The sequence below is a fragment of the Gasterosteus aculeatus genome, chromosome 7, assembly GCF_964276395.1.
Source record: "Gasterosteus aculeatus chromosome 7, fGasAcu3.hap1.1, whole genome shotgun sequence".
Classification (NCBI taxonomy): domain Eukaryota; kingdom Metazoa; phylum Chordata; class Actinopteri; order Perciformes; family Gasterosteidae; genus Gasterosteus; species Gasterosteus aculeatus.
The window spans coordinates 8,756,163-8,780,223 of NC_135694.1; the positions used below are offsets into that span (position 1 = coordinate 8,756,163).

The following is a 24,061-nucleotide window of genomic DNA, read 5'->3' on the forward strand; positions in this document are numbered from 1 at the left end:
CGGTTGAAGAGTTTATTATCACATCGCATCCCGCTCATCCCCCGGGCTTTTTTTTACATGGATGATGCAAGTTTCTCTTGCTTGCCTTCCCCTTTCTTTCCGCTCGTCCTCACCCATTTGTCCCCTTTTTCTTTTGCTCCTTCGCCTCGCCTCTCGCTGGTTTCCTTTCCCTCAATCCTTGTTTGTTTTCTACACAAAATCCCTCATTCCACGGTGTCCTATAACTCAAACGTCTCCATGTCTAAACCTTTTCCCTTCCCCTTTTCTCTGTTCTCTTTTATCCGATCCACCTCTTCCTCCCTCCCTCCATCTTGCCCTCTGTCTTGTGTGACACATAATAGCAATATTGATAAAAATGCAAAGAAATCCCCTTGATACTGAGAGCTTAGAGGAAAAGAGAGATGGGGAGAAAGGGACGGATGTTGTTTGCTCAAGCATGGAAGGAGGTGAATGGAGGAATAAAAAAATAATACTAATAATAATTGGAAGCGGCATAAAACCCTGCGGATATCTCTTACATCCTGGAGTAAACACGCACACACACAGTGTACCTGTCTATACACATACTTAACTTCATGTCCCGCTCGCTCACAAACCTTTACAGTTTCCCTGAATGCAAAAATACTTTGTGTCCTTTAAGCACAGCCTCTCATCTTTATCTTTTCACACACTCACAGCGTCGCCCATGCTGATCATGCTATACAATGATGAGAACTTTGTCATCCCATTAGTCGCCGTGGTAACAGCATTGGGCCAATCCACCATTTTCCACACTCCTGCTTCTTGTTGCCACCTTTTCAATTTCTGTAAATTGGCTGTATCTGTTTTCTCTGACAGTCTTTTCTTCTCTTTGTCTGTCTATTGTTCCTGTCTCTGTCACCCATTGGTGGATTACTGAATTGGCTCTGCAGGCATAGCAACCCAGGTGGTAGGGGGCCCCTTAGGCCTCACCTGCAAAACGTCACAGACACAAAACCAACACGTAAAGAAAAAAACACCACAAAGAGATGCAAAATGAACACGGATGCAGAGCAATTATGAAGAGATACAAGACAACCACTAAAAGGTACAAATCTATGAGATAAAAATAGAAAAATAAAATAAAGATACGTGAAGTAACAGAGAACAATCGCAAAGAGACTAAAGGACACAAATGACCTTGGTTTATACAAAGAGAGAAAAAGGACAACAAGGAGAATATTTAAAATCAAGAATATATGAATATATGAAACAATAAAGGAAATCATATACCGGTATACTGTTTGAACCGGTATACCGCCCCGCCCTAGTTTACATATATTTGAAGAAGAATTTACTTTCATAACAAATTAGATGAAACAAAATGCAAATGATTTGATTGATGGTAAATTAAACTTCAACTACTCTGATAGTCAATACATTTAAAGATGTTGGATGTATTAAACTAACTTCTACTAATGAAATAGATTTTCGGCCTCAGCGTGACACCGTGATCTACAATATTGTGGCACTAATGCTGAACAATGAGTTGGACAGCACTCATCTTGAGGGCAATGTGAAAGAAGCAACTCTGTCAGTGTTGTATTCAAATGGAAAAAAGGGATCACAAGATGAGAAAAGGGAGCAGAGACTGAAGTGCCTGTGATGCTTTCACAATGATTAATGGAACGGGAAAGTTATCATTATCATTAGTATGAAATGAGTGGGTGATGTACTCAGTGTGTGCGCGCGCGCGCGTGTGTGTGTGTGTGTGTGTGTGTGTGTGTGTGTGTGTGTGTGTGTGTGTGTGTGTGTGTGTGTGTGTGTGTGTGTGTGTGTCGGCCAGATGGGAGAAATCAGAAAGTGATGTTAGCGAATTATTGATGGGGATTATTCATTAGCTAAATCCATCAGATAAGCGGGATTTCCTCACAAATTAGACTGTTCAGTTGAGTTTCAAATAACAAGCAGAAGAATACAGAGATACACAGACTGGATTTCAATCATTTTTGGTAGCATGAAAGGCCAAAAGGGCTTTGTGAAGAACACTTCACATCTTAAATTTGACTGTGGTGTAAAGATTAGTGGTTCAAGTTATTGAAAAGGTAATTATCGGGGGTTCTCCCCTTCTCTACGTCCCCCCCCAAAAAAAGTTTTAAGTACAAAGATCCCCAAAAAAGACATGTGCTCGCAATCTGCCTGGACCTGCTGATAAAACCAGTAAGAGCATTGCTGCTGTAGTTGTGACTGTGGGGCTAAAGCTCTATTTATGTCTGTGAGAAGGTGTGTGGGTGTGTGATTGTGTAGGCACATGAGGTGCGGGATGTCAGAGTAAAGAGGATGGGGGCGCTCAACAACTAAACACACACACACACACACACACACACACACACACACAGACGTTGTACACTGTGTGAGGTGGTCGGAATTAACTTTTACTGCCATTGTGAGGAAGAGAGCAGTCACAGTTCCTGCCAGGCTGAATTGGGCTGTAACACACACACACACACATCAGTTTTTATCCTCTTCACATGCACAGGCTCAAACAATGACTATTAAATGCAGATTAATGTGGACAGCCCTTTACTGTCTGTGGTGCAATAACAATGACAGTTCAGTAATGGGGTTGGCGAAATGTTAAACAGGTACGATTAGACCGGCTACGCGCACACACACACACACACACACACACACACACACACACACACACGCACTTTCAGTGCGGCACAGGCTTAACCAGAGAGGAGCAAGGTTGCCAGTTTAATCCAGTTGTAGGACAGACGGCAAGGCCAGAACGAAAGGGACAAAGATGATGGGAGGAGGAGAAAAGAAAGAAAGAGAGAAGAGAGAAGAAAAAAAAAAGAGGAAGATGGATTTAGATTAGGAGGCGGAAATTGTCGTGACTTGGCAGCAAATCAATTTACGGCATTACCAGCAGCGACACCAAAGAGGCCTGTTGATCAACAGTTAAATAGACCTTGCTACCTCAAGGTCACACACCTACTCACCCACACAGGAATGAAGCTAGACAATGGTGCGAAAGATGGTAGACACAACGCCATTTCCCAGGAATTCACTCTATTCAGATTATTCCTTGAATGGTACTCTTGTAAACAATGTCAGCAACCTCACATGGGTAGTATCCTCTTTTGTGTCACCAGTTTGAGTTGTATACTGTGCACAGTGGAGCTCAGTGGAAGGATTAGCTGGCAGATTGTGTATCTCGATTTGACTGAAATTAGGTCATTGGGTTACATACATGCATTAGCTTAATCGTAAATCTGATTGCATTCATTTTGCGCTTGATACACATATGCAGGGAATGTATTGCAAGAACACAATGGCAAGTTCCAAGATTGTGCAGAAAAAACGAAGAAGAAAAACAGGTTTTCAGGATTCCTCTTGTGGCTGAGCTTAATTTCCGTTAACCAGCAATGAAACGATTTCTTCTTTTTCAGCGTGTTGACCCAGGTAACTAAAGAATGGCCCACACTGTACCCATAAACAACACAGATATAAGGATAATTTGGTTTCTAGGAGTAATTTTGGGGAATTGGGAAAAAAAATCACAAATTTGCCGGTCTCCTTCATGAAATTCAGAAACACTAACTGCATGCATGGATGTGTAATGAGAAGCGGAAGCAGCTCATCGCTCAGCCTTGCTTACAATTTGTCCCAGAGCCCACGTGTGGTCTTGCAGGAACTAATCCCCCTGCAGAGGACAAAAGGAAAGGGAGAGATAAGATAGAGCTCCACTCTATGCGATGAGGTCTGAACCAGCGGACTGTTGCATCACTAGATGACAACACACGCGTCCCCTCTCCTTTTAAAAACCCATCTCTGAAATACATTTATGAAACACAATCACAGGGACCAACAGAGGTCAAAACTATCAGCAGAACCGGTCATTTTCCTCACAGAATCTCTCTGGGCTAAAAGCTGGAGCCACAATTTAGCTTAAATCAGCCGTGTTGCCGAGGCGCTGCGGGTCAAGGCGCACTCTGATTAGTTTAACCTTGTGTTTGATAGTGTGTCTGTAACATTGGGAGACGTTGTTTCTACAACTGGAACCAGCTTTTCAGCGTTAAGCTTACTAGAAATAAATTCACTTAATTAAAAGGAGTAACAATCGATAGAGCACGAGGCTGAAAGGGGAGAGGAGAGCCGAGGGGAGGAGGGAAGAGTCCTATGTAGCAACAAAAGGAAGCAGAGAGCATCAAACAGAGCAGAGGAAATGAAGAGGGACGAGAAGTCAGGAAGTAAAAGAGATAAATAGCCTGAGTGATATGGACGGTGTGGATTTCCATCTTAACCTTGAGGAGAAATAAAAATGCACACACAAACGGACCGTCTCACTCTCAAGTGTGAGTCATATATAAGTCTCTGTTGAGATGCTACATCCTGCACAAAACCCTTAAAACCCTCCAATCATTGGTGGAGTGAGAAACACAGCACGTAATACATCACATTACACTCCAATTGTTCAGCAGGTTCCCTGCTATTGTTTGAAGTATCTTTTATGGAGGTGAAAGAGCTCTTGGCTACAAAAAGAGAAGCAGGACAGAATGTTTTGCAGCGAGTATAATCTTTGAAGTGGCCGGGATCAAGCAGCAGCCATGCAGGGCGGTTTTGGTCCAGGGCCTTCTCAGGGGCTCCATTAGCCCAGACAGGAGTAGTTGGGGGGACAATCGTCCAATTTGTCTGGCCACTAATGCATTCGTCTCTGAATAGCAGACTCGCTCCGGAATGTATTGTTTTAAAATGCACTCTATCACCCAAGACTCTATCGCCATTCAAGCAGACGAGACGATTATATACACATATGCAATGCATATTATTGTTGTTGTTATTCACAATCAGCTTATTGTAATAGTTGTATAGAAAGAAATACTATTCACGACCCAGCCAGACCGTCGATAATATTGTGTGTAATGCCACATGCATTTGGGAGAAAAAGAGAAACACATGAGCAAAATCTATTTAATACTATAAATTCTAACTATGATCCTAGTGACGAATACCCATTGTTGTCTCCAGCATGAGAAAACGCTGCAGTATAACCGAAAAAAACGTCAATGCAGAAGTAGTCGATGGTTCCTCTATTCCTGAAGAGAACTGATGCTTTTCTGCTGGACACGTGACGATGCTGATTTAAATTGTCCATTAAGTAGGTGTGAGTGTCTGATCCCACCTCATTCCTGTAATGATAACAGCTTCTAGCAGTTAGCTGTTAATTACTGCACGGGTGCATGTGGGCGCATGTGTGCGCATGTGTGTGTTCGTTCGTTTTGCTGAGGACTGCCGACGAGTGTGTGCAGCCATGAGTGAAACCAGGCCGCGCTCCACAGCAGAGAGACAAAGGCAGAGAAACAGTGAAGGGAGGGAGACCAAGTTGGATAACAATTCGAACAAACAGGTGAGTCTGTGAGTCACCTTAAACCCCCCCAGCATATACACACTCACAAACACGCGCTTCGCTGTAGGAAATTATACACAGATCATATTATTGACACTATTAAAGTTAAGAAAGGAGTAAACCCGCTGACAACGTTGGATCATACAAAATATCTTACAATATAAAACCATGTGCAGCAACTACTAATATAAACACATATTCCTACGTACGAATAATTCATATCTGTTCCCACAAATCTAAAAATATACCGCCTGAAATCAATTAAGATGCGGATTGCTCTCACAGAGCCCCCGATCAAATCTCCTCGCGCCCAAGAGTTAAATATATGAGTCTCTGGAGCTCTCGGCCAAGCCCTGCGTTAACTTACGACCACTGAAATATTAAATAGAGGCATTTAAGGCAGCGCTGACGTCCAAATGTTGGGCTGTGGCGAGAGAGTTGCGCTCCATTTGCGGTGCATTTCCAAAAATCTCTCAGTAGTTTACACTATTTCACCTCCAGCACTGGAGTTTTGTAAAGGGTTTAAACGATGAGACTGTATGTCAGATTTCATGTCTGACTGAAGGTTAAGTAAAAACAACAACATAAATAACTATAAATAACTATAAAAATCTATGTATTTTCATCCTGTTAACATATGTTGATTTCATTTCATTGAGTGTGTTGAGTTGCATAACATTTCATTTTCTTTATTGGTTTAACATAAATTGACATCTGTTAACATAAAGTGCGTTTTAAATATTAGCCTCTATCCATGCTGTAATTCCTCTTGCTAACCGCCTGGTTCCTAAGACAAACCAAATCTGTGTCCCCAATGCAGGCAGACAAAATCTGTTTTGGTTCTGAATGTGACATTGATGTAAACTTTTGTCCCAGACGGAAATGTATAAAGGAAGCAGTTGAGCTACTCACAGCCTTACAATAAATTAAAATCAAATGTGATTGATGGTGAGACAGCTCTGTAGTGATCTTGGAAAACAAAGTATTATATCTTTGAACGGCATTTTTGCTTGCTCAGTCCCAGCAGAAAGCTGGCATCCCACCCGCTTGTTTGTGTGAGGATTACAGTATGCACGGACCAACTGCTGAATCTCACTGACAACCAGCAAATAGTTCTCAGCAAAATTAGCCTTTATTTTTGGCTGTAACCGACTCCCTGCGCGTTGCTATGGTGACCTAAGAAACAGGCTCACGTCGGGTCTGGCTGTGTGCCGCTCTCCCGAAGTTCTGAAGTGAAGCCGTGGATGTAAAAAGCTTCAAGACTGTACATTGCTTTGCTCTCTTTTGCACCACATCAATCCCCAGAGAGCAACAAAATGCACGTACACATAGAATATTGTTGCGTCAACCTTCATAAACCAAGGTTGATTGAGCGGTCTGTGTTGCAGCCCTCAACGTAGATCTTGTCTACAAGTGTCACATTAGATGAGGGAGAATGTCTTCGACTTCCACATGGGGCTGATGAGCAGAGGTCAAAGCATTCTAAGGGCAAGAACAGAAAAGATGCGCCGGCTGAACGAGACTTAAAGATTTTCAGAATTTGGTCCAGCGAACATCTTGGCCAGTTCATCTCTCTCAGTCAGCATAATTTGTTTGAAGTTGCTTTGATCGCTATTTCTCTCTGTTCTATTCTTTGTGCATTTGTTTGCGTGTTCAAGCATCACCTGACCAAGTTTATGATTTTCAGGTGCTCAGCACCGTGGTTAGTATTATTCCTCATAAAAGAGTTGCACGGCTCAATGCTTTATCACCAACGTAATGGTTTCCATCACCTTGCAAAGTCATTATAATGTTCTAATTAGGTTTAATCTCGTCCCACACTCCATCTCCATAGCAATCATCCATCCGTTCCCCACCTCCTGCAGCTTACTCCACTGCGTGTGATTTTCTCCTCTCTGCTAATCTCCACTGCTCTGTGCACCTGTTTTACTTCTCCCTCCAGCTCTTCAGCTCAATCTTCATCTACATTTTTCTTTTTACACTCTCTCAGTCACATCCGCCTGCAGTCAGTCAGCCTCATCTTGCAACGTTTTCCTCGCCTCACCTCATCCTACCCTTCCTTTATTTTCTCCACCTTGGTGTCCCCGTTGCATCCGTGTCTTTTCGCCATTCGCCCTTTCATCTCTCAGTCACGTCCACCCGCCATATGTTTCCGTTTTCTGTCTCTTTTGGTAATGGCGATGTCGCCTTGAATCCTCTCCGTCATTTTCAACTGCCCTCCTGTCTTTCTTTTTATTGTTTCTCTCTCTGTCATCGTCTCTAATTTCCCTCTTTCGGGCTCTATTGATTTACACACCCACCAATGCCATAAACCCATCTGCACACTTCAGCATCTCTGAAACACGGCCATAAATTAGACTGTGGGTGAAAATTGTTGCCGGGCAAAATGATTTAGAACAAAATAAGTTATTGCTGATTAAATATATCATGTATTTACAGACTGTAATGGATCATTCTCATCCAAGATCAAAAAATAAAGAATCAAGGAATCTGCAAACTGAAGAATAAACTACCAAGAGGAGATCCTTCGAAAGGAACCACAGAATGGGCCCAAAAGACAAATAATTTAAGAGGCGAAACGCCAAATTAAAGATCGATAGACGGAAACAGGGCTTAGTAGCTAATGCAATAACTGTTTTAATTATTCTAACCCAGTCGGACTCCATTAGAATTCCACACACCTCTTGTCCCTGAGGGAATACGTTTAAATTACTCACGTATTCATTATTGATCCGGTGGTAAAGAAAAGAAAGGATTCAGATAATGATCCTTGCCAAGATCCATATGAACGAAGCAAGAACCCGCTTGTAAAAAAAAACACTACACCCATTCAAATGCTATTAGAAAACCGTTAAAGGGTTATTTAATTAAAGCCGGGAGTGTTTACATGACCTTTGACTTGCGAACAATGACTCGGCCTCCTAGACAGACATCTCCGTCTCTGCTAGTCTATCTGTTCCTGCAAATGTCTCTCTGTATCTTTGTCCCTTTGACTCTCTTGCTAAATACAGATCATGACCTTGCTATTAAATCATGCATGGACAATATAGAAACCGCACAAGTTTGACTCTGAAATTAAACATTAATGTTATTTCTCCCTCTGTCTCCCTCTCAGGGTCTACACAGTGCACACACGTAAGCACGCAAATGAACGGTGTGTGTTTGTGGCTCTAGATTAAAGCAGCCGGGCCCACCGGACCAAGACGATTCAAAAGGACAAACAGGAACAGTTCACTTTCAAATTGTCACACGCCAGAGCACACACACACACACACACAGGCAATGTACTGTTGACAACACAGACATACATAGCTTATGCCACACCAGCACGGCAAACACAAATAAAAAACACACAAACATGTGCAGGACAAGTGCGCACACTCACACCTCTGAGTCTTCACTAAATGCCGCTGTGTTGTGGTGAGGGCGGCTGAGTGACTCAATGCTGCAGCTGACTGCTTACTCGGCTCTCTGTGTTGCCAACAGACACACAAAACACGGTCAATAACCTGCGCACGCTCACAAAGCCACACGCACATACACGCACTGAATGACTGGACGTGTTTCAAATGTTTTCAAGGGTGTAGCAGTCGGCCGAGGAGGTGACTCATGCCTGTCTCCGGACGGTTCATAACTCAGAGTTTGACTTTGCAATGTCTGTGTGCTCTCTGGAGGAGAACGCCTTACTTTGAGCTGGTCGAGGACGGCCTGCAGATTCAAAAAACTTTCAAAATGGTCGAGTGAGAAAAGAAGAGAACGTCGTAGAAAAGAGCTCAGTGGTGTTGTTTGAAGTTGATGCTTATTTATTGTCTTAACCATAACTGAGACCAGAAGAATGGTTCCACAATTCTTCCACTTTTTAATCTTATATCAAGTTCAAAATATTAATATTAATAAGGAAAATGAAAAACTAGAACCATTCAGCAGCCCCTTCTATTATTTGGCCACTCAGCCATCGATATCAGTAGCCGGCGGGCCGGCGAATGACAGGTGAAGGTTTTGCTTCAAAGGAATAGTTTGTAATACATTTGGGGAGATTAGTTGCCATTAACGGAATATGATATTTAAAACTGTTTTAATAATTGAACTGTTGTCATCACCAGAACTAAGACCAATGTGACATTTTTAGCCTAGAAATAAACATTTAAACTCTTTAATTTAAGCATTATAGAAGCACTATGCTGAATCACTAAAACCGTATTGATAAGATCCGACATCGCTGTTGCTTTATTTTAGCGCTGTTTGATGTTTTATTGTAATTTGCACTTCTCGGATCTCTTTGTTGGGAAGTGCTCCTCCAACTACACAAACATAAACACACAAACACACCAACACACACACACAAACACACACACAGCTGTGGTAGAAACAGTTCAGTGAACCAGGTGATGTGAAGATTATTTGAGTTGACGACAACTACCCTCATTACTGTTATGCAATAAAAAAATGTGCTGCAACAAAACATTTGAAAACATTAAATAATTTGATTAATCATTGGTTCAACGAGCATGAACATGTAAAGGCTTTTAAAAGCTGATTTAGTCTGAATTGAAATGGGAAAGGAAATACATATTTAAGACATAGATGGGCTTGGACTTTTTTGCTTTTTAGATGCAACATTGACATAAATAAGGAAACCCGAAGGGCGAAGTGAAGTTAGTGGTCAAACTGTAATGAGTCTTTGAGGGGATTCACAAATGTTAATTGTGTGATTGGAGCAGACGTAACATCTTCTACCATGAGTTTAAGATCATCAGTGCCTACGGGCCAAGAATTGTTTATAATCGACACCACAATTGCATCCGCCTGAATCTACCGTCTACAACTTAAACTAGCAGGTGGCGTTTTTGTACAAACTCATATTTAATGCAGCTTTGAGGTCAGCTTAAGGGATGGAAACAAAGCCACCCATTGGCCCGACTGCCCTCCCACCTGTCATTACATAGGATCAGAGTAATTCTTCAAAAAGCAATGTGGCGTTGTACACCTCACCTCCCTCCCTGAGTTGCGCTTTGGCTGGTATCAAATTGTGTTTATATAACCCCCCTCCGGGTGACAACCGCACATCCGGACACAATGAGCCGCAGGGACACACACGCGCCGTAAATGAATCATGACGAGCACGCTCCAATAACATTTGAGTTCCCATCTGCTCACACTTAAAGGCATCTTGAGCTGTTCTCACCTGCTCTACAGGACAGAAAGACACACACACACACACAGACAAACACGTTTGAGATATGCATTTGTTTAACCTACATAGTCAATCTATATTACCTAGTAATGTGGATCCCCCCCCCCCCCTCCCGGCGCACGCACAAAGACGTAGCACCACTCTGTGAACAATGCAACTCTGCCATTAGGGGGTTACCGCCGCCTCTCACTCAAACACTCACTGTGTGTCAGACGCACACACAATCACACACAAAACCGCAGACAAACGCGCCGACAACAACTTTCAATATTCAAAATGCAAGCAGCAGTGAGTGTGCAGTCCAATCCAATAGTGTCCCAATACAATACAAATGGCTGTATAGTGGAAGAGAATGGAAACGTAATCTCCCAGAGTGCGTCTACATGCATGGGAGTTAAAGCAAGAGACAGCCCGAGTAGAAAGTAGGTCCAATGCTGTTGCCATGGTTATTAATGAGATACAAAAGTCTTTAACGTTATCATTATCGGTGAGAGAGGTGTGTGTGTGTGTAGAGTGAGACAGAGATAACCAGAGTGAGAGAGAAAGATTCAACAGAAAAGAGACATCCTCAGTTTAGTCCGCCTGCTTTGCTATCTTCGGATCGATAATGTTTTCTCGAGTCCATTCGGGACGGCGTTTGACGGCGTTGGACAGGGAGGGTGGAGGAAGTTGATGCATACACCCCTCCACCCCCCCATGTACACAGAAGAGTAAAGCTGAGTGAAATCACTGTCGTTTCTGTTTGATGTGATATGGAGTAAAGTGCTGCTTCTGTCCAACGGCTCAGGGCAGCACAGAGTTCACCGGGGGACGAAGGCAGCGGCGCTAACACATATTCGGAGGTGTGTGTGGGCTTTTGAATGAGAAGTTGCCAATTTAAATCAAATGACCGCCTTGCTAAATTGTGACGAGGAATTATGACGCCTTTTGCGGAAGCAATCTAATACACTAGAGGACGGCGGTTTTACTCGTGAGAAACGTGAGAAACAATCATAACGGCGACCCCAGTGAACATCTGTGTCATGATGACAAATTATACATTCAGTTTCTATCTCACAGGCATCCATTGTTTTACAATAATTAGTACAAGCAATAAAAGATTGCTCAAAGACAGATAGGTTTTCCGTCGGGGAATGTTTAATAACCTTTTTTCTTTATTTGTAGAAATCATCCTTTGGGCGCGATCCAGGGCATTTTCCAGAAATATTCCATACAAGTTAAACGAGGAAGCTGAAAAGTGTGGCAATCTCACACACCAATAAGCAACTGCATTTGCAGCAACAAATAGGAAAACATAAAGATGTTGAAATGTTTACTTTCTAAATTATTGTCGGTAATTATATTATCACCTACTGCTTCATATTCATCGTCATCGTCAAGTTTCAGGCTGCAGCAGCAGGCAGCTGTTCCAGACAGCAAAAAATGAAATGGCAGATGGACAAAGTCATCATTTATTTGGTAAATCTAGTAGCCGTTAAAGACCAAAATATTAGTTTGTTGAGACCAAAACGGAGATAAAAGTCTTATGTACGTATAAATGCTAATGTTACTGTTAGTTTGCCAAAACAACTTAGTCTAAGCTTGTTCCTGGCCCCCGTAGCCAAAAAGATTAATGCAGCTTTAATGAGCTCAAAAAAATACATTGCGATTGGTTGATACAAAGACATTCCACAATAGAAAATACCAAAACTCCAGCATTTCATAATAATTTCAAAGTTACTAGAAAACTCTGTGCTTGAATGAACAACAGTGTGATCATTTTCAAGAAATAAAGAGCGTAATTGTTCAACCAGAGTAATGGACCAAAAGAATAAAAAGTATGGATCTCATTGACGATGGCCTTGGTAAAATGATTGCTGTCCAACGCAATTTCTCCCAACCCTAACACGTGTGTGTGTGTGTGTGTGTGTGTGTGTGTGTGTGTGTGTGTGTGTGTGTGTGTGTGTGTGTGTGTGTGTGTGTGTGTGTGCGCATTCTAAGGTTCAATTAGGAATTTGTGGCTTCGAAGAACGAGTCAAATTAAGGCTGTTCCATCGATCTGCAGATCCAGCGGTCGATGAGACCTAACCGAGGCCGGCATGAAAGAGCTTTTGAAGCATTCAGCGCTCGCCGGCATCCTTTTTAACCAGCACATCTGAGAACAACGGACATGTATTACGGACCCAATCACACACTAAACTGCACACACCCCCATGAATGTTCTTCTACACACAAAAAAAACTCCACACAGGTTTGTCATTACTGTTCCTACTTTCTCTCTCCTGCATATTTTATGCACAGGACCATGCATGCTGGCTGTGCATACTCGTTGTGTATGTGGGCCATTGGGCATGAACGGGTGTGCATGTAGAGATAACACACAGTCCTGGCTGGTAGTCTTTGAAGCCAACAATCGGCCACACGCTCATTGTGAGCATGTGAAGATGCATGCACGTGATGGCGGCTTGTGTGCGTGTGTGTGTGTGTGTGTGTGTGTGTGTGTGTGTGTGTGTGTGTGTGTTTGCCTGCCTGCCTGTGTGTATAGCAGCTTGATATCTGCGTACGGAGACGCAGTTGAAATTCAAGTAAGCAACCGATTGACAAGCTGGTAATGAAAGAGGAGAGAAGCAGAGCCATGCAAAGGGAGAGGAGGATGTTAGGAGAGATGAAGGAGCAGACGATAAGAGGAAAGTGTAATAGGAAAACAGAGGAAATGAGCGTCCGTGGGGCCCTGGATTTGTTGGAGTATCAGGAGACAGATTAATGGTGAAATGGGAATGAATGTTTTATTCTACACTCGATCAGGGAATATGTTAGAGAATTAATTAAATGAACATGGCCCTGGGGTTGGGGGTTAATAACTGTCCTGGATTTATAAAGACATGATCAGACAGAGGGGGGAAATACGTGAATGGACCCAGCTAGTTGAAGATCAATATCAATGATCGTCCCTGTGTGTACTATATGTAAAGTATGTACAGTGCGTGACGGTGTGCTTTGCATTAATCTGATCAATGTATCACATGGCAGGCGCAGTGCAGAGGACCCAAGAATATGCAGTATCGCAGTTGGTGCAACACATTCAATTTCCATTAAAATAATCTTTGAATAAAAGCAATCACGCACTGAAACGCATTATCAAAGAAAAATAAAATATGGGATATGGACATACATTCACTCAGTTATATATAGAGAGCTCTTTGAAACATTGTTTGAAACAAGTTGACAATGCACCAAAAACACCATTTAATATTGAAAACTTTATCCTACATGACGCTACATGGATGTTTTCAAGCTTTAGGCCAGACTGTCTACGGCAGTTCAAAGGCCAAATGCTGCTTAGGGTGGTGTAATGTATTAACGCTTTAATATAAAATTCTTCATGATCTGGCTGAGCTTTGGTGTTGACACCTTCCCCCAGTCTTTATCAGATCTATTTTTTAACAATATCCTCCATTGAATGCGAGTCATTCCATGACAGAATGGATGATGTGAATAAAAAATTACATAAAAACATAATGAATTCTAGCAGGACGTTTAATTACTTGTCCTAATAAATGCTGTGTTTAATAATTGACGAACGTCACGTGATGTCGTGCGCTGTCCATTTATTCATGTGGTCTAATGTAAATCAGTGTTCAGGTGTTTTGTGATTCCTATCGAGCTTTAAAAATATCAAAAGTGTTTAATAGCCTGCGTGTCCCGTGGAATTCATGCCGTGACACTTAATGTAATCATGCCTGTAACTGCCGCTGCCATTTGACAGGAATCGAAATGTGGCTTTCAGATAAGCCCCATAATGTAATGTGTGCAATCTCATAATGCATATTATACATAGGTATTATGCAACACACAATTAGCATAACCTTCCCGCAGCTTTCTATGGATAGGCAGTCGTGGACGTGTTTTGTTGCCGCTCAGGAGGACACACACGCACTCTGCTCTCCCCGAGCGCAAGTCATATGTTCATATCCAGAATCTGCCCGTCTCTGTTTGTTTGTTTTTGCTTTTTTGTGCGTGTGTGTGTGTGTGTGTGTGTGTGTACTGTATGATGTTGAGAGGTAGTGGCAGCACGGTGCTCAGGCTTCCATCCCGTGCAAATGTCACACACACACACAGGAGATAGTAGAAAGCCTGAGGAAACGAGCCAGCTAAAGTACACACACACACACACACACACACGCGCGGTTATCATGCATAAATGAAAGAATGTGAGAATGAACATTTAAACTCAAAACATTCACAACAGCGCACCAGGCTTCCATGCAGGCCCTGCTGTTCCTTCATATGGATTTCCTTTTGCTACAGTGACTTGGTGTTTGCAGGCTGTTCTTTTTCTGCTGCTGGGCCCTGGTGACACATGCACTCACATTGAGTACGCAACTAAAAGTCGTTGCACTGTATGAAACACACTTTGCAACGCAGAGACCTATACATAGAAGCACTATATGCTCACACCAACGTGATCTCCAAAACCTGTTCGTAAAAATGTATACGAAATATTTGACATAGAAATTCGTAACAATACATACTAACTGGCGGTGGTTAACCACGCCCCTTGAGTGAACGTCTCTCCGCCATGTTGGATTTTTTGAGGGGGTTAGGGTTAGTATTTTTAACATTGATTTCTCGTTAAAAATGCAATCATAACACGTTTATTTTACATCATTAGACTTCACGAAGTGTGTTTACGGTTTGCAGGTCCCCATTCGCTTTGAATAGGGTGACGTCATCAGTTGCCAGTCCGTATTTATTCAGTATGTAACACTACCAATTTGTATCTTCAAGATTTTCGTATACATTTTTAGGAACAGGTTTTGGAGATCAGGCTGGCTCACACACCTCCACCCAACCCGTCTCCTCCAGCCAGAATTCATAAGGAGGTGGCACTCGCCAGCTCTATTCCTACTCCTACACTTCCTACTATTCTTTCATTTAAAAAGTAAATAGCCCCGTAGTGATGAGACATCACTACATATTCAAATGAATGCCAAAAAGAGGTGTGTCAGAGTTTGTGTGTGTGTGTGGTGGGGGGGGGGGGGGGGGGGGGTGTGAGTTTGCCAAAAAGCAGTACAGTGCGATATCGGAGCAGATGGATCCCACAAGTGTGTTCGTGATCAGGAAATGAGAAATATGGAGCACTGGTAAAACTAATGTAGCTTAATGGAACGAGTATTTCATAAGCACAAAGATTTATTTATTTCATTCATAGGAGCAGTAGATTTTCTTTTAAAGGGCATTACCATTTGTATTATTATTATTATTATTATTATGTCATGCTGACAACAGCGCCCTTTTGAGACGGGTCCCATTGAAGACAGAGGGACACACAACTTTCACAAATACAATGAAAACTGGGAACTGGGAGAGCAAGTTTAAAGAGATGCTGCGCTGTATTTGCACAGCAGTGGTGTGTAGAGAAAAATAGCGAAGCAGTAGCATGACAACCGAGGGGATTATGGTTATTTAGGAGCACCTGACGTCCACTCCTGCGTCATTATATTTTCTATTGTTTTCCCATTCATGTCTCTGTCGCATCTAATCCTCATCCCTTATTTAAGCCCATTAGGAAACCACCAGGCACGACAATACTTCCGCCACGCACACAATTTTAAATATGCAGAACCTGCTCCAATGAAGCCGACACATGCTACGTTTCACAATCGCACACGCATGCACAAATGAACACCATGTCTCTCTCACTCACACACATTGCATGCTAAAAAGACCTGCAGCCATGCATGCAGCGTGGCTGGGCAGCTTGTGTGTGTGTGTGTGTGTGTGTGTGTGTGTGCGTGTGTGGACTCTATCAGATTATATAAACTAGGTTTGGATTTATGCTGCTGTAAAAGATTAATGGGAAGGTGGAGGATAGAAACAGCCAGGACAGAAACAACTACAACACAACAAATAAGTGTATTAGGAAACATAAGTGTACCGGTTTGACTTTTTAACAATTGAAAGATTATAAAGAATTAAAGAGGATGTGAGGTCATTTAGTGATGGACAGAAGACAGAAGAGGAGTGAAAGCTGTGGGCTAAACGTGGTAAACTACCCTGGGGAGGAATTACCATGCAGGTGATGAGGATATAAAGAGTAACGAGAGAGAGAAGAGGAAGCAAGACAGAGAGGAAGATTTGGGGATTTGAGAGGTCAGAAAGAGAAAGAGACAGAGAGAGACGGAAAATAGTGAACCTAATAAGCAAAAAGACAAGAATGGAGGTAATCTGAGAAAAGACGTGGTAGTGGGACCTTAGGAAGGGAACCAAAGAGCAAAGAGGAATGAGGTGGAAGGAAGGGAAAGTGACAATAAAACAGGAAATACAAGAAAACATATAACTATTACTGCTGCAAGGTCACAATAAATCACAGACCAGTGATGGGGAATTTTTTCCACCACAGCCATATATGAAGTTTGATTTTGAAGCTGGAAAAATCAATGTTTTTTTTAATGTTACCATGCTTTACTCTCAGCTTATTGAATCTCGTCTTGAACTTTCAGAGAAACCAGTGTACGCTCCTGGAGCTGCGATAAACAGGCAGGTGAACACATGTAAAGGCAAAAGAGCCAAAAGCACTGCTCCGAATACATGCTTATCGAGTTCAGTGTGTGCTGGGTGTGTAAATAGGCCACCCGCATTAAACTGATAATATTGTGTTTACAGCTTGTTCCGCTGCCTCAGTGGCCAACGAAACTGAATCATCAGATCATCCTTTTTTTTTTTCAAGCATCTCCTCGTACCAGTTTAAGTATAGACAAGTTGTTGTGAGCTTAATACAGCCTGCAGTGAGCCAGAAACAAGTACACAACATAGAGACATTTCAGCTGGCTTTGGTATTTAGGGGAACAGGGGAATAGCTGTTGAATGTTAAGTTGTAATGTTGGGTGTGTGTATGTGCTCGATGCTCCACCCTTTTAATGCTGCTCTGCCTTCCAATGTGCCGACGGACGCCCTGCATGTCTGATTAAGATTAATTCACAGACTTTCCACTCAATTTAGTCTAATAGATATTTCACCACAGTAAATTATGAAAAGGACATTACGTCATGAAGAGGATGTTATATATGCATGTAAAACACGCATAGGGTACAACACAGTAGAGTGCAGATATAGACGGTAAACTGCCTTGAGAATGTTGATTTTAATGCCAGTATACACGGAAATAGAAAGAGTAAAAGAGAGAGAGACAGGAGGGAGGACATGGAGCGAGACCGACATGGAGACACGAGAGATGGAGAAAATTAAAGAGTAAGAGCTGTAACAACAGGGTGGAGAGGGGAATAGGAGGTCAAATAACAGGGCAGAGAAAGGATGGAAAGAAGCAGAAGGAGTGGCGAACAGAGAGAAGAAACCCATCTACGTGTCAGAAACAAATGCTTCGTCTGTTGGACAACCAGTAGCCACCAGGGACGTCACGAGGGCCGAAACTTGGGTACCGGGTCAACGACAAAACATGAAAACTTTGGCCAGTGGGCAGCACAGTCCTGCTTGACTAAATAACGCAGCTCAAAGCTACAGAGGTTCTATTGATTTACGTCATGATGATTTAAAGTAAAAAATGTTGTTTTGTGCCAAGGTAAAATTTAACAATATCAGGTACAAATGTAATCTTCTACAGATTTTGTACGGATTAGAAACTGGGGGATATTTGCAGCGAAAGGCGAGCATTCAAGCGGTAATAAAGTTGTGGATATAGAAGATTTAATCAAATACTACATTTATTGTATTGCGACACCACAAGTAGTCACTTGAAAGAGGCCCAAAGTCATCAATTCAGGTTGAATACCTACCGCCTGAGGAAAACAACTCACTTTGTTTTCACTTTCGCCTTTTACCTCTTCAAGCCCGTACATTCAGAAAAGCCTGAAAGGTCGATGTATTCTTCATCAGTGGCCATTTTCACAGTTAATTGGATACGCCTGTGTCTATTTCACACCAGGCAACCCAGTGATGAATTGAAAAGAGCAGATTGCACTCAATCTGACCTCCGACAGTGACCGGAAAAAAGGACAAAAGCTATGTTTGTTTGTTTTTTCTTTCTCGATCTTTTGAAAATCAAAACCACAGAGTAATTTCTCCCCACCTGGTGCAGCCTCAGTGACAGAAAATTCAAATGTGATAACAATGACGACAGAAAACCACACGGACAGCTACAGACACAGAACGAAAGGCGGATTCACCTGCGTACACCAACCAAGGTTATTCATGAAAACAACGGCTCCCCTCCACCTCGGAGCTTTCCATTCTCCGCAGCACCGGGGACAGCAGCTCTGCATATCAATGCCCAGCTCACCTGTGAGCATCATCTGGTGGGGTGGCAAGAGGTGACGGCCCCCTCGGGTGCGTTCGTGTTTGGAAATGCACGCCTGTCAGTTTTCGGGTGCTCTGTGTAAACTTTTGGGCTAAGTTGGAGGACCTTGGAGGATCTCTGTCTTTGTAACTACATGTTGACTCAGGGACTGGAGGACAACGACGGGACTAAGTGCAGCGGCAGACACGTGGGATTGTTGCTAATCGTTGAAGATAAATGAGGTGACGGATTCTGCAAGAACAAATTTTAAACCAGTCAGGTAGAACTGGATATCATGTTTCATCCTATCAGGATAACTTTTGGGCCAAAACAGTTTAATTCAACCCTGTTTATAAGATTATTGCTTACTTTTATGCAAATTAGGAATTAGGATTGAGACTAAAATGAGATTTTATAATGTACAAGAAACACACCACGGCTCAGCTCATAACATTAAGGGATTGGCTGCTACAGCCCTATTTGATCTGATACAACAAATAGCCTAATGGAGCTAATGTAAGCAAACTTTGGATATATTGCTGAATAAATTATATTTTAAACCTCCACCATTTCCTGTAATTGAAGCGTCAGAATCTTCCATTTAGGCTAAATAATCCATATCCGTAAGAGCAGACTCTCTGGTACTTTGCTTCTTTTCTGCTTTCTATCACACACAAAGCAGTTTGCTTGCCAAAGAAATTTCCGCGAGACTTTTCTATTGGTGCACTTAGCTTTTTTGCACCTACACCATGTACCTCAGTGAGGGATGACTGCTTCAAAAAGTCCCTTTAAATCCATACAGGCCTTGTTACGGAATTGCATCTTTATCTATTGGGGAGACTGTACACGGAGGACCTGCTATCTCTGACTGTGATGGATTGTTTCTTGTCTGATTGAGGAATACTGAGAGAAACCGATGCATCTGAAAACAACGTTATCTACATTTGCCACTTGAGATTGGATAAGTAGAATGCGGAGGGATGCTTCTGCACTGAAGATATTTAAGTGTATCTCTCCTTTGTAGCGGCTCTCTCATCAACCACATTCATCTCTGCCCTCTCATTGTTAAACATATTTACACAAGATCTGCAGCGTTATAATTAATCCAATGAATCCAAGGAGCTAGTAGGAACAAATAGGCTTTACATCTGGGGATGTACAGAGAAAACAATTTCCCCCACTGCTTAGTATCAATGTACTTTCAAAGAGCCTTGGAGGATGAGCGTAGTAAATGGAGTGAGTTCAAACAAATAATTCACCACTTCTAAGTGGAGAAAAAAAAAATACAGAAAGGAGAGTAATTCAGTAAGATTCGCACTGGTTTGGTCAATACGACCACTGAGCAAAAATAGTGCATGCAGCAATCCGTGCTTCAACCAAAAAACGACCCATTTCATCATTTGCAGTTTTACTTCTGAAGGACTAAATGAGGTACACAAGTGTGAGTGGCAAATGACTTCACCATGCAAGTGGGATCACAGTGGGTACATCAGGAACTGCCACTCAGCTTGGAAATGACACCATCTGGCAATAAACCTGTCAAATGAACCGCTGAAGTGATGCCCTAGGAGTGATTGGAAACTGAGTGGAATGAATGATGTGGGAGGCCCCGGCCATCCTGTTTGGCCCCACGAGACAAATCAGGGTGATATTGGATTGGCACCACCCAATTTTTTTTATTAGATGTGCTTTTTTTTAACTCACTGGGTGTTATTCAGAATAAATCTGAAGCTCATATTGTTCCTGCCCTCTAGAAGAATAATTATTGATTTTTTTTTTTCAGACCCAACTTCAAATTGTGTTAAACAAATTTCAACTCTTCTCTTATAGCGAGTGTTCCCCAATACTATCAGACGTTAGCGATTTTATTGCCGGATGTTACAAAGGCCTGGACAGACTTCACTTCACCGACTAGTTTGAGAGGATGAGCACAACTCTTTCATTCATTCAGAGCCGACTGCAGTCCAGCAACCGTTGAGGTGTCAATATGTGACGTGGCATTTGGGCAGAGCCAGCGGCATATTGGGCGCCATTCATGAATGTCAACCACTGAATAAAACAAAAAAAAAGAAAGGCCAACGACTTTGTGCCACAGCCAAAGAAGACTGTCCCCACATTCATATCTTACAGCCACTTAATTAATCAGGTTGCAGTGAGAATAAAATGCATCTCAAAATCATCTGTATGAGAAAAGAAAAGTGTGTTATTTCCCCTCTGGTAACACGGCTACATGACTCGTTCCTCTTCTTTATTTCCACTTTTTCAACTGTACAGTCAACATCATCTTCCTCCTGACACTATTCAGAAAAAAAGAAATCCATCTCAACCTCTCCGCCGGCATCACTAACAGCGTAACACACAGGAGCAAAGAGGATTATGACCGTGGGGACTTTCCTGTCCCCTCCCAGGAAGACACGCGAGGCTGCCAGTCCTAGGCTCCCAGGGGTCAGTGTTGGTAACAACCCAAGTGACCGGAGAGCAGTGCCAGCGATACGCATAAGCAGATTAGCGAGCACAAGAATAGAGGCCAAGATGTTGGTTGCCACCTTCTCCAGCGGCCAAGTCAAAGTGTTGACAAGTCATTAATGGATTAGTTGAGGATGCAGACACATGAAGAAGGAAGTGACAGATATAAACAGAGTAAATCCGGGATATTTATGTCCACCAGCATAAATACACGGACGTAGCAGGTACGGAGGTAGCGAAGCACATACACACGTACCACATGTAAACCACAAGTGTGACATCCTGACCAAATCAATGTTGACATTGCTAGGATTAGGCCTCTGACAAAATAATGAATAAATGCATGTGGTTTTCATGTCCAAACACCTGGTTTGTCTGGACCTGCAGTCATTCACAGACACAGCTCTCCCAAGATAAACAACTGGACGGTTAGAACAAAATCAACAAGAAACACCCAACACATATAATGCCGCTGTGTCTCAGTTAGTTGAGAGCCCTTCCAACTCTGCTGGTACTGGAAATGCACTCAGAATCTGAGACAGCTTCATCTTGTCTCGAGAAGACTTAACTCAAGAAACTGACCTTTAATCATGAAATCACACGGTTTTGCTGAAATAAATTCTTTACTGTTGGCTGGCACCATACAACTACGCCTGCCTGCATCGTCCAAAGTGTTCTATCACCACCCTGCAGATCCACACCGGCTTTTGCAGTGAAGAAAAGGCCGCTATAGGTAGCAGCCGACAGCTAGACGGCATCGAAGCTGCTTAACACAAAGACTTACTGTCGCTGATGGAAGCTATAAAGGGTTTTGGGATACGCAAACATCTCCTTTGACAGCTTGGGTGTTTTGAATTATTGAGAGGGCGACATATCTTAATGTTAATTATTCATCCGTGGTGGAGGAAGTCTTCATCACGATCATCGTGTTGCCATAAGTAAAACTACCACTATCATCTTCATCAAAGCTTCCCCCATATAACACCATTGTGAATTGTTACTGGCACCGTCTTCATCGTCGTCATTATGGTGCCCTCATCTCAGCCATCATCATCATCATCAGAACTCCCATCACACCCATTTAAATTATCATCACCAGCATTATCATCATCATCATTGTGCTGCTCCTCCTCTTCATCATTGATATATGTAGTCATCATGATCATCAAACCTCCGTCACAGCCATTTTCATCATCTTCACCAGTGTCCTCACCACCAGCACGAACAATCAATCAGCACAACTTCATTTGTAAAACTCTATACGTTCAGAGCGCTTTACAGATTTAGAAATGTAGTGTATGGAAATGTAGTGATATTGAAACCATTAAAATAGACATCAACAAATAGCACTACCACCATCAGCAACAGTCCCACAAACCTTATCATCATCATCATCAGCACCACCACCAGCAGAACAAGCATCGCCATCACCAGTAAAAATGTATTTATTAAAAAACATGTAAACATAATGATCCCTCTATTGTAGCCCTGATCTGTATGGAATTTAAAGAAAAATAACTGCAATTGTGCATTTCAATGTAGTCAATTTCATCACCATCGTTAATCTCATAATACATGTGGTCCCTACCCATTCCTCTCGTGCACCCTGACCCAAACCGCAGCTCCTCCATTCTCGGATGCGTTCACTATGCCTGACCTTAATCTGCCTCCCCGGCTATCACCGCGTGCTCGGTCCCCAACCCCGCTCGTGAGGGTAATGCCCCTGCAGCTTTGGGGGATAACGACAGCCCCCGTTCTCCAGCGAGGCTCTCCGACGGAGACTGTGCGCGCGGTAGATGCCCGATCGGAGCGGTCCGGTCGATTCCTCCGCGACCTCTCCCCGGGACCTGCGCGATCACCCGCCACCCGATCTCCCGCCGACAGCTTCCGTGCTCCCCCGGGCACCGATCCGCTGCAATTACCTGGACTGTCAAAGTGACTGTACCCCGCGCTTCACGTGCGCACGTACTACTCACGCGATCCGCCGGTGCCCTTTCCCTCTTACGCACGGATCACACACACACCAATAAGAGGACACGTCAATAAATGGATTTGGAAAAGCAACAACAATACACCCGTTGTCTGTTTCTTCTCACCGATTCTCTACTGTGGAAGATGCCCGGGTCGGGATGCGTTCATTCATTCACTCATCCCTGTATCTGATCATTGTTCCCTCCGCTCGGTCCCTCATCCAGCAGCGGAATAAGCGCCTTCTCTCCTCAAGCAGCAGCGACAGAGGGAGCAAGCGCGCTCTCTCTCTCTCTCTCTCTCTCTCTCTCTCTCTCTCTCTCTCTCTCTCTCTCTCTCTGTCTCTCTCTGAGGGTGTGCTGATGTGAACAGAGGGGATAAGGCTGACAGCTATTTCTGTGTGTGTGTGTGTGTGTGTGTGTGTGTGTGTGTGTGTGTGTGTGTGTGTGTGTGTGTGTGTGTGTGTGTGTGTGTGTGTGTGTGTGTGTGTGTTTTGGTGAGTGTGTGAACAAAAAGGAGCATGCGGTCTTAGAAGAATCACCCCTTCACTGACCAACCCTAACCTGCAGGACTGCATCCACAGAATATAATCAATAAGTTGACATGCAGAACATGACAGTACAGCTGTCTGTATATAGTTGTGATTGCAAATTAAAACAGCTAAGAATAAATGTATTAAGGACTCAAATTGCATTTCAAGTATCATTTTAGTTATTATATAATGGATAGTTCTTGGATTGGGAACCACTTTCACCTAAGGCCGAGTGGTATCTTGTTTCCGGATTGG

General features: G+C 42.8%; 1 protein-coding gene across 4 annotated transcripts in view; it reads right to left on the reverse strand.

Annotated features, from left to right (window-relative positions):
* The window catches only part of LOC120822178 (sodium/calcium exchanger 1), a 68,197-nt gene extending 44,637 nt beyond the window's left edge, over positions 1-23,560 (reverse strand). For 2 of the 4 annotated variants that reach the window (XM_040181622.2, XM_078106408.1), the window contains exon 1: positions 23,403-23,560. The gene's annotated coding sequence lies outside the window, so the exon portion shown is untranslated. Of the gene's footprint in view, positions 1-3,625; positions 3,671-22,963; positions 23,111-23,402 lie in introns of those variants that run through there. The other 2 variants (XM_078106409.1, XM_078106410.1) reach the window with 2 other exon arrangements.
* Between the last annotated feature and the right edge of the window lie 501 nt (positions 23,561-24,061).